Raw genomic sequence first — 12,484 nt, forward strand, 5'->3', positions numbered from 1 at the left:
CAAAACTATTAATAGTAACTTAATGGTTGTAGAAGAAATCATTATTTACAAAGAGCTTTCACATGCATTTTCTCATTAGAGCCTTAAGATCTTGAAAACAGGCACATATTATTCTAAAAGCAGTGGCCAAAGTTGCCAAAGGTTAGGGAACTTTCTTTCCCCAGATCATTCAGCCAGCAAGTGTCAAAGAAGACATTGGAGCCCAGCTCTGCAACCCCAAACTCTTCCATGACACCAAATGACATAACAGTTTCAACTTGAACAGCAATATTATTTCTCCTTGCATTAGATATGCTTTCTTAACCAACAAATACAGAAATGGCGTTGCCTGCTAAGTGACAGCGACACTGCCGCAGGATTAGTGATTATTTGCCACAGACAATCCAAAGGGTAGAAAATCTACACCAAGGTAGTTAAGAAATACATATATCTTTTTCACATACCCTCTTTAAGTCACAGTTTTAATTGCCAGGCCCTTTTTTTTTGGGGGGGGGGGAATAATTTCAGGTTAAAAGAAAAGTTGTATAATAATAATGGTACAAAGAATACCTGTGTACTCTTTACCCAGGTTCACCTACAATCAACATCTAATCCTTTTACTTAATCATTCGCTCACTCTCTCAACACACACTCAGACATATTTTTTTTCTAAGCCATGTGGATGGAGATGTTTCATACATCACGACTCTTTAAATACTTTAGAATTTATTTGCTGGGAATAAGGATATTCTCTTACATAACCACAATGTAGTTACCAAGCTTGGTAAATTTAATATTGACGTAATACTTTAATATACTGCCATATTCAATACACCCAATAATGCCCTACATAGCATTCTTTTTTCCTCCCATTCAGGTTCCTGTAAAGGGTCAGATACTGCAGTTAGATGCCATTTCTCTTTAGCTTCCTTTAACCTGAAATACAACAGCTTTCCCTTGTCTTTTATGACATTGACAAGAAGAATATGAGCCTCTCCCCTTTTTTATATAGAACATTTCCATTTTGACTTGCCTGACGTTTGCTCAGGTGATTCCTGATGATTCAGTTCAGTTTTACATTCTCAGCCAGAAAACTACAGAAGTGATGTTTTCTTCTCTGGATATCACATCTGAAGGCACAGAATGTCTATCTGCCCCAGTTTGGTGATGTTAATTTTGATCACTGGTATAGTTTGGATATGTCTGTCCCCCCCAAAACTCATGTTAAATTAAAATCTAAACCCTAATGTGGCAATGTTGCGAGTTGTTCGGGTAACGGGGGCAGATCCCTCATGAACAGATTAATGGGGGGGGCGAGGGGAGTAGTGGGTTCCCACACTATTAGCTCCCATCAGACCTGGTTGTTAAAAGGAGCCTGGCATCTCCCCTCCTTCTCTTGCTTCCACAGTCATCATGTGATCTCCTTGCAACTGCTGGCTACCCTGCCTCCTTCTGCCATGAGTAGAAGCAGCCTGAGACTGTGCCAGAGGCAGCTGTCCCACAATCCTCTTTTATTTATAAATTACCCAGTCTCAAGTATCCTATTATAGCAACACAAAAACAAACTATTATAATCACACAACCAAGGTGTTGTCTGATTTCTCCAATAAAAAATTACTATTTTTTCCCTTGCAATTAATAAGTAATCTGTGGGGAGACATTTTAGGACCATGCCAATATCTTGTCCCTCACCAAAATTTCCTAGACAGTTTAGCATCCATTGGGATGTTCGCCTAATCTAAACTTTGTCCTGTGATGGCTGCAGCACGCTGACTGTTCCAACTCCAGCATTCTCTCCGTGTTACCATTCATTACTTAGCATTCCACAGTATTTGTTCACCTATTTACCTATTTATGTAGGATACACAAAGTCCTCCTTTTTCAGTTAGCTATCATTTATCCCTGTACTTAATTATTTTGATGCTCAAACTGTCTCAGACGTAGCCAGTGGGAGTCCCTTCAAGCTGGCTCATTTGTGACATACTCCATCATTTAAAAATTTTTCTTACTTTTATTGCCTTACTTTCTAACATTAAAAAAAGTATTCTGAGTTCATCTTGTACCCACCCTGTCTTTGCCCTGGATACAGTCACGTCTCCAAAAAGCCCTGGTTCTTTTCAGTGGAGAATGGTACTAGAAACCAAGATTTGGTATAACACTGTTTTACAGTCACCATCTATGTAGACTGATTTCTTCTTGTTTTGAATATGGGTCACCTTTTCTTGCTTCTTTGCAGGTATTGTAAGGTAGACAATGAAAAAGTGTTTGGTTCTGGTGGCAGCTAAATTACTGGTGGATCCTCTTAATCCTGTCAGGCTTGGTTTTATACTTAGTTAAGATGGGTCTATTTCAGTTATGTCTTTAGTCCTAGCATATGGTCCTTACTGTAAGGTATGGTCCTTAATCCTAGGATATGGCCTTTCTGATGTCTCCACAGAAAGGCTAAGGCACTCAGCAAGGTCCCTCCATGTTGGCTAGGTCAGAACTTCAGTCTCTCTCAACAATGCATGACCTCCAGTGTCACCAATCTGTTGTTAGCCTGATAGCAGCTGCTCTCTGCTAGGTCTCACCCCTTGAGAAAGCTCCCCCCTCTCCAGTACCCTGCCCTACAAATTCCAGCCTCTTCAGCAGCCCTAAACTCAATATCTGCCCTCTCAATGCTATTCTCATAGGGCTTACCTCCCTGTGCCATGGCAGGGAACATGCTCAAGCAAAAAACCAGGGCAAACATGTGTCTCCCTCATGTGATTCTCTTCTCTCAAAGATCACATTCCTGGCTGCCTGTTGTCCACTGCCTGAAAAACCACTGCCTCACGAGTGGCTGTCCAGTTTTCTAGTTGTTTACTGCAAGACGGCAAAACCAGAACCATTTTCCTCTCTTTTTCACTTCATGCCTTCAGCGTTAAGTGATGACTGAGGAAAACAGGGCTGTTCTACTGGAAAGAGTTAAGAACCAGACATTTTCAGCAAATAATAAACGCTCTTTATTTAAACATTTCAAAGAAACTCACTTTCTAATGATCTGTTTCTTAGAAATGTTGTGTTTCTAATGTGTTGTGCATCACTGTGGCAAGAGAAATGCTCTCTAGCAGTGAGGCAATTCCAAACAAAATGACAGGAAAATGTCTCTATACCTTCCAGAAAGCTGAACACTCACTTCAGACAGCCAGCTGGCTTTCACCCTGACACACATTTACATGTATTTCCATGACTCTTCCTCCAAATGGCATAACAAAACACTACAATCTATCCAAAACAATGAAAATTAGTTGCTGTTCTTCATTTTTCTTGTTTATGTGCATTATTAGGGGTAGGGAGAAGACTTCTTTTCATATAAATCATTTTCTGGTGTATTTCCATTTCTACTTCTAACCACTGTTGAGAAAATAATCAGAAAAAAATTGTCAAAAAGAAAATTTGCAGCCCCAGATACAAAGCTAATCAAAAGAAAACTGACAGATAAGAATAGTATTTTCATCACATACTATGAAAAAAGAGAATTTTGCAATCACAGGAAAATGAACAACAGGTCTCCCCACACAAACCAGTAGATTTGTGCCCAAGGCACATGCACGTGCATGCACACGCATCGTTCCAAACAGTATTCCAGGCAGAAATGTGGGATGTCCTCTCGCTGCTTCTTGAGCAGATTTTTTCCATATCAGAAATCCATATTACAGCCCATCTAATCAATTTTCTCAAAAGGAATCAATGCATGACAAGTTATACCTTTCTTTGGTTTTACTTCAGGTCCCCTCTGCTATAGTTTGGATATAATTCACTCTACCAAACTCATGATGAAATCTGATCCCCAATGTGGCAATGTTGGGGGGAGGGGCTTAGTGGGAGGTGTTAGGGTGATGGGGTGATCCCTCATGAATAGATTAATGCCCTCCCTGGGGGTGAGTGAGTTCTCCTCTGTTAGTTAGTTCCCAAAAGAGCTGGTTGTTTTAAAAAAGCTTAGCACCTCCCCTCCTTCTCCTTTGCTTCCTCTCTAGCCATGTGATCTCTATGCACATACCTGGCTTTTTCTGCTTTCCACCACAAATGGTAAGCAGCCTCAGGACCCCACTCGATGCACCTGCCCAATTGTGGACTTTCCAGCCACCACAATGACAAGCCAAATACACCTCTTTTTTTTATAAATCACCCAGCCCCAGGTACTCTGTGATAGCAACACTAAATAGACTAACACACCTCCTAGAAAGCAAAAGCAAGCATCTGGTATAAATACAGTGCTTATTTGTCCTGTCTTCTCACTGTCCAGGCATTTGCCATCCTCTCGGAGCTCTTAGAATAGTCTTCTCACAGGTCTCAGTGTCTCTTGTGGACCCTGCTGAGTTCCGTTCCCACAAGTCAACACATATCTGGCACACTAATTAAGTATATATTCTTCTGTGTGTCCCCATTTCCCAAGAATTCAGTCAGAGCCCCAGGGCTGGATACAAGACCTCCATGACCTGCTCCCTGCCCCTTTCCACTTCATCTCCTAATACTTTCTGCCCCACCACCAGTGAAAAACATAGCCATTTCACCTTTTTCTCCCTTTCTCCTCTTGACTGACCCACTTGGGCTTGACAACCTCTCAGAAATTTTTCAGAATCACCATTCGAAGCTCAGTTAGGGTCCCACCTGAGTATGCTCCTAGTACCTGTGCTCACCTTTATAATAAATAACTAGACTGGGTGCTACCGATGTGTTACGCATGTATGGGCACTTAACATGCATTATCTCACGTAATGCTCTCACTATTCCTGTAAAGTAGGTCCTAGTATTATCAGCCCACTTTACAGATGAGCAAACAGGCAGAGAGGCTCCACAGCATCCCAATGTCACACAGCTGACAAGTGATGGAGCCAAAGAGTTTACAGGCTTTTTATTATAAACAGCACAAAACATATTTAGTTGAAAAATTAATAGCATAACGGATATTTCCAGGGAAAAGGCCCAAAATGTCAGTGACTACCCACGATACTAAAAGGGTAAGAATAAGATGTGCATAACTCATCAGAATCCTTCAGAAGAGGGTGCCATAAAGATACCCATAAACTAACATCAATTACAATCCTTATAATAAAGACCTAAATATTTTACTAAGACAGGATAACCAGGCAGGAATTTCTAAGAATCCAATAATATATACACATAGCTCAAGCAAAAAATAGTTTACAAGTAGAGGGGGAAATGGGGAAGGATGTTCTTACCAAGGACAAAAGAGGTGTATTAAACCAAATATAAAAAAGAGCTCTCAGAAGGAAGAATCTGAAATAATTGTAAAATTAAATCAATTCCATTCTCAAGAAGTTCTTACGCTGTGTAACCAATAGGATCCTCTATCAGGGGTAACAGCTGGCTCCTGCACATATTGAATAAGTGAGGATTAGTGAATAGACAAAATCCTGTTGTACCCCATCTGGGTCCTGTGTATCACTGACACAATATGCCCATTTCTGGCTCCAGATTGTGGAGTTGGGGAGCTAAAGAAGGAGACATGTACAGGAACATCGATGACCACCTGCCTCACAAACACCACCCTGATAGTCTCATAAAGAGTAAGCCAAAGAGGACAAATAATTCAGAACAGGCATCACCTCACACAGGTTACCCTTCACACTGCAGACCTTGACTGTGGCGGAGGACAGACAACCTCATTTCATAATACACATCAACCAGAATCAAAGTTCTCAGTGCTGAGCTTTATACTTCTGGGAAAATTTGAAAAAAAAAAAATGGAAAAGGATCAAAAGCAGAAATGTAAAGATTGCTGAAACCTACACTGAGGTATGAAATTCACAAGAAAAGTTTAATCTAGGGAAGAGAAAACAAAGACTCCACCATTTAACATTATGTTAAGCACTAGTCTGCTATCAGCAATAGATGGCATTTTTCCCTTTCCACCAAAGATATAGCAGTGATAACAACTTTAACCTGAAGCATGAGAATTTTACCTTCAACATAAAGACTTTCCCAACAGCAAGAATTTTTAACTAAGGAATATATAGTTTGTATATCCAAGACAAGAATGCTGTGTAAAACCAATATGCTGAACTCCCATATTGATAACTCAAGTGGAATACTTGATTCTGCCTCATGGGAATTGCAATAATAATAGATTATATAATCATTTATTGGGCACTTTATTTAAATTTATTTTTATTAGCATATTCATTGTTACAAATCATACTTATTTTTTATGCCCCTTATCCAATCTCTCCCCTTCTCTCTCCCCTTCCTCCTCCTCCTCCCCCTCTGATAACCATAGATTTGTTTTCTCCATCTGATAGATTAACTGTTCCTCTGTTGACTTGTTGCCTAGATGATCTGTCCAGTACTGAGACAGGTGTGATCAAGTCCTCCCCCATTATCGTAAATCAGATGCTTCTTCTATTACTCTGGAGTGGTTTGAGGAGAGAGAGGACCTCTTCTTTTAGGGGTGGGGGTCTCCAAGTGCCTCTCCTTGTGTCAATGAAGTTGAGAGTCTGGCGTGCCAACTGCATGGTGGCTGTGACTGCTGCTATAGAGACTAGCAGCTTTTGCTGCAGCCATGGCAACTGCAGTGGCTATGGTGGGCTACCCACGTGGAAATGGTGTTTTGGCGTGCTCTTTACCTGGTTGCAGCTGGGTTCGGCTTCCCCTGACTCCATGCTTCAGGACCCTGGTGGGGCCCTGGGGTGGTGGCGGCTTGAGTACTTTAGTATAGGCTAACCATCATTCAGTAAGACCTGAGGAGAGGCCCACTTCTGCTAGTGCCATGGGATTCACACCTGATCTCCCCATTTCAAAGCATAATCTTTTAACTACAGGGTTAACACTAATACACATGAAACTTACTACCTGCAAAATTGGATAATACCTGCCTTATGAGGTTAGAGGAAAGATTCAGTACGTTAATCATTAAATATTTAGCCTATGCTTACACTGTAGCAAACAATAATGTTAGCTATTTTTATTGATAAGCAATTTTAATCATGCTGGGGTCCACTTCTTCCAGTTATTCAATCCCTGATTCTGTTAAAGCCAAGAGAGAGAGTTTAGGTCAATAAGGCAAATTTAACTTCAAGATGAAAAACAACTAGCCATGTGTTCAACCATGTAGCCCCTTATATCCATCCACTCCCTCAAGGGATTTTTACAAAGTACCCACCATGTGTAGAGCACTGAGATAGGACTTTGTGGGGAAAGTCAACACAAAAATAGACCATAGCTATGCTCAAAGAACATCATCATCATCATATCATCACCCATAAACACTTAGGATACTCACTGTGTACCGGGCAGTGCTCTAAGCACCTTGCATGTGCATGTGGGCACGTGTGTGTGTATGCTTATAAATAAAAATATTTACTCTTTTCATCCTCACAGCAACCCTCTGAAGTTGTATTTATTATCCCAATATGCAGATGAGAAACTGGGAAACTGAGGCACAGAGGAAAAACACAACTTGCTCTAGGTTACACAGTCTATACTTGGCAGAGCTAAGGTTCAACTCCAGGATGTCTGGTTTCAAAAGCCTTCAGCCCTTAACCACTTGACATACTGCCTCTCTGGTCCTACAATCCAATCACCTCTTCAAGGCTCCACCTTTCAATTACCGTAATAGGATTTCCCACCCTCTTAACAGTCACAGTGGGGGCCAAGTCCAGACTTGTCTACTAAGAACTAGAGAGAAGATAGACTATGGTAAGGGCCCAGCAGGAACATAAATAAAGTGCAGGGTTCATGGGTGAGTTGGGCTACCTTGACGCAAAACAGAAAAAACATGAGTCTGTTAACTACAGAATTATGTGTTTAAGCACACCACAGCAACCCAGACTAAAGTCATCCAAAAAACACTTGTGTCTGTCATTCTGAAGGGCCATCTTCTCAGTTATTGAACACATGCTGAAGGGAAAGAGGAGGACTAAGAACCTAGGCTTAGAAGTCAGACATGCCTAGGATTCTGTTGCAGGTCCTCCAATGACAGCTCCGCAGCCTTGAACAAATTACTTCACCTCTCTCTGTGCTTCAATGTCCTCATTGTAAGGATTAAATGAGATAATTTATGTTAAGAGCTTATTTCTAGTACCTGGCACTTAAGTACTAAATAAATAAAATACTAAAAATAATAAACAAATAAATAAAATGACTGCTGTTGCTGTTTTGCTTCAAGACTCAGTCCTAAGCCATATGGGAAAACACCAAATAGTATCAGTCTATGGACCAAGAAGGTTGCAATCTATAGGATGTGAAATACATTGTGGATTCATTAAGACAGTTCATTCAATAAGAATAAGCTGCTTAAGCATGAACAATAAGCATAACTCAAAAAATATGATAAATCTGTGTGATAAATGCTAGAGAATAAAAAAAGTCCTTCACTTAAAGAGATAAGAGCAGTTGTTGGGTATTGAGGGCCTACTCTGTCTTCAGTCCTCTAACAGGCATTTCACAGATGTTATTCAATCTTCAAAACCACTCAGCGGTTCATCAAATAAACCCAATTTTACAGATGAGGATTCTGAGCTACTCAGGAGTTAAGTGATGACTCCAGATCTCACTACCAAAAAGCAGCAGAGACTGGTGCTTAAAGCATAAAGACTCACCAGTGAGGCAGTTAGAGACCTAATCACGAGGGCAGACACAGCCATTCCAGAAAGCATTTGCTTGGCACCCACCGAAATTTCATTGAGAAACATTCAGTGTAATCCATCTTCACATCCCCATGACAGCCCAAATCACTGAGAGGTCATGATATGTCACCTGTCTGGGTGACATACTGCTACAAATCTCCTGCTATCATCCAGTTTAATGGTAATGTCCTTTGGGAACATTATCAGAGATGGATAATTTACTATTACCTGTGGCTATCCAAAAGTGACTAGATTTCCACAGCAACACTTGGGTTCTAAAGTTGGGGCACCAGTGAAAATGAGTAACATCAATGGCATAATACAGGGTATGTGTTTGGGATTATGTATGGATAGGAGGAAAAGGTAAATAAAAACATCCTGTTCTAATTCTGTTGATAATAGAACAACCTTTTCACAAATGGCCAAATCACTGACTCCCAAACTTTTCTATTCATGGTTTTATGTCTGTCACCCTGTTCTCAAGAAAAAAAGAAGACAGCAAGAAAGTTCACTGTGTAAATTCTAAGACTTGAGTCAGCTTCTAATGCTTCCAGAATATAAATGCCATCTCTAAGGGCAGAGCACATTTTGGTCACTACTATATCCTTAGCACAATATACTGCCAGGTATACTGTAGGCCTTCAATACATATGGGTGGATTTTCACATCCAGCCACAATACAAAAACATAGAGGAGAAAAGGCATGAAGGGCTGCTTGAGTGTGGACTACTTATCCCATTCAAGTAGGCCTCAGTACCACACTGCTCTTAAGAAACTTATAGTCATAGACATGTGGGATTACAGGAGATTACATTTGGTGGGGAGTGTGGGGGGGAATGAGTACATATCACACTTTGGGGGTGAAAAATGCCTCCCAACCCCTTTTGACCATCCAAAACATTTGCCAATATTTTGAAATACTTATTGGCCTAAAAAAATGCCTTCTAATCTACTATTTCAGAAATATGAATCATATACGTAAAAAACTTACTGCTAGCACTGTGCTTGATAGGGCAGACACAAGGGAGAATGAGGTTGGGCCAACTATAGTTTACTGGAGAGACAGACCATAAACAAATAATTATAATACCATATAATTAGTGCTTTCAGCAAAGTAGAAACAAATTTGGGAGGACACAGAGGAGGGAATGACTAACCCGGCTTACAGTTCAATTCCACATTGTGAGAAAGGAGCTTTCTGTCCCCAATATCCTTTGCAATTTCCTTGTCCAATCCTCATTATTTTCTTTAAAGCAAAAAAGCAGCACATCCATCTATATGCTAAATATTCCTAAATAACTATCGTACTACCCCAATCATCATCCCAGGCCCCTGAAAAACTGCACATTATCTTAATAAACACTAGTTAAATAAGAAGTTTCTAAATTAATGATCAGCCACACTAGAATGCATAACTTGAGTATTCAACAGAGCTTTATCAGAATTTTTTGGCCCTAATGTTTCCTCTAAAATCCCTTGCCTTCTTAAAGCTGTTTTGTGATGTTCTACCCCAAAATGTAAAGATACAGCCAAATGGATGGTTTATCTGAAATTATGTTGCCACTATTAGCAGTTCATTTCATTAAATTTTTAAAACTGAATTTAATAACTTTCATCTTTAAGATTTAAGACAATGTACAATAAAGAACACGTAGACACTTGGAAGGAAATGTCAAAAATATAAAGTCACATAATAAAGAAGTTAATTTTCCAACCACTACATAATGCTGTTGGTGTAACTGAACATTAAAATTATTTCTAAATTTGATAGGACAGAAAGGGAAGTAGGGCAGGCCACGTAATTCTGATCAAAGGAAGACTATAAAGGGCTTTTCCCCTTAAGTACTGAGAAACAGAATCCTCTTTTTAAACAATTTTTAGTATAATACAAGCAGTCGTCATGTGGTTTCTCATATTTTTACTAAAAATCTGTGATTATAATATTAAAGTGCACCTCAGGAAAGGGGATCTTGGAAGGGGAGGCACTGAAAATGTAGAAATAGACACCCTTTCCTTATTTCAAGTTAAAAAGTACTAAGTCAGATGACTGAAAATATATTGGGTAGGAAGGTGTCACAGAGAGTCCCCAAAATAGGACCTTCCAAGAAAACCATTTGGATGTGGTATAATAGGAGAATCCCAGAAATAACTGAAGTAAAAGGTTTTCTGGAATTTCAACCACTACTTCTCTATTCACAAAGCTATCATCTCACTCAGCTGGAGCAGGTACTATTTATAGGTCAGCCCCATCACCTGCAGATTGATCTCAAATTTGTCATCGGTGAATATCCAGTTATTACGCACCTAACCAGAAGGGGAGGAGCAATCCTAAGGTGTGCTCATGGGTTTGCTTCATATTTTAAAAGGAACATACGACTACCTCTTCACTCAACTTTTACTGTTCTTGATAGTAACAAGCTATTTTATTTGTTTGAGAAATGCCACACTTAGTATCTCTGTTTTTCAATATAAATTCCCTTATCCTTGTATTCCAAGAAGACCCTATTCATTTCAAAGCATACTGCTCAATAAAAATGGTGCAACTGTTTGGTACACAAACATCCCCAAGCTGGTACTCCACAGGTCTATTAGCATGATTAATACCGAACCAGGGGTAAAAGCTAGCCACTGCACTACACAGGTGACAAAAGTATTCTCGAATCCCCACGTCATTCAAACAAGGGTCTGCCTAACTCCAAAGCTCTTGATCTGCCCACTCCACCACTCCACCACCTGCCCCACAAAGGCAGTTAGTAGGATCCACTCTTCCTACCCAATGGTCTGACTTCTTTCTCCTGTCTGCTGCTGCCAAGACCACTGCTTAAGCGGGTATGTCTTTGGGGTGTGCTACTTATAATAATCCCATCTCCACCTATTGATCTCTTGGGATATGCCAGATAGGCTTAATCCTATCAAGAGCATGATAATGAGATAGGCACTATCCTCTTCATCTTACACATAAAGACACTTAAGTTCAGAGAGGAAGGTTCAGTAACCAGCTTGCAAGGGATAGAGCCATGGTTCAACCCAGATTCTGAGACCAAATTCAGGGACTGAATTATATACATTCATGTGTATAGTTAAACCTTGCACCAATTCAAATTATTTTTTAAAGCACTAAAAATGCTAAATGGCTTTGGTTTATATAAAGCTTCCTCTACAATCTTCCCCAAAATTCATTACATGAAAGGTAACCTTTATGTCTTTACCCCCAGGAGCAGCAATCCATCTTTTCTTATTGCTACATGGATCAGGTTTAGATTTCCTGGACTTGCTATGACCACAGGATAGACTGATACTGATTTCTTTGAATGTGTGAATCCCTGATTATTTCAACTCATGTAAGCAATCCACTGAGTACATTTACTAGGTACCAAGTGCTGAGTTAGGTGCTAGGAACAGTCACAGTGAGGCGCGTACCTTGAGATCTCCAAGTCTGGCAGGGAATACACAATATGCCCACAAATAAATGAGATAGGTACCACATAAATCCAAATGATGAGATATCGATTTTTATGAAAAGAGACACTGAGCTAATGGATAGTGAAAACGGGATATTTTTAAACACCCTTCTATTTTAAGTAGATTAATGTTTCCATATAACTTTTCTGAGAAGAGAAACACTATTCAAAGTATTGAAATCTCACTGGAATATTTGACAAAGTAAGATGGTGAAAAATAAGTAGAGAATTGGCTGGTTGGTTAGCTCCATTGGTGAGAGCTTGGTGCTTATAATACCAAGGTCCAGGGTTTGAGCCCTATACCAACCAGCCACCAAAAAAAGAAAGGAGAAAAAAAAAAAAGCAAGTTTTGTCTAAAAAGTAAGTAGAGAATTTCCTCCAAAAAATTCTTTTCCTTTATTTTACTTTAGGTTTACTTTCTTTTTTTTTTTAAAT

General features: G+C 39.7%; 1 protein-coding gene across 6 annotated transcripts in view; it reads right to left on the minus strand.

The window, feature by feature from the left end:
- The window catches only part of SGMS1 (sphingomyelin synthase 1), a 282,944-nt gene that overhangs the window by 185,029 nt on the left and 85,431 nt on the right, over window positions 1-12,484 (minus strand). The gene's annotated exons all lie outside the window — the stretch shown is intronic.

The sequence above is a fragment of the Cynocephalus volans genome, chromosome 7 (genome assembly GCF_027409185.1).
Source record: "Cynocephalus volans isolate mCynVol1 chromosome 7, mCynVol1.pri, whole genome shotgun sequence".
In the NCBI taxonomy this organism is placed as follows: Eukaryota; Metazoa; Chordata; class Mammalia; order Dermoptera; family Cynocephalidae; genus Cynocephalus; species Cynocephalus volans.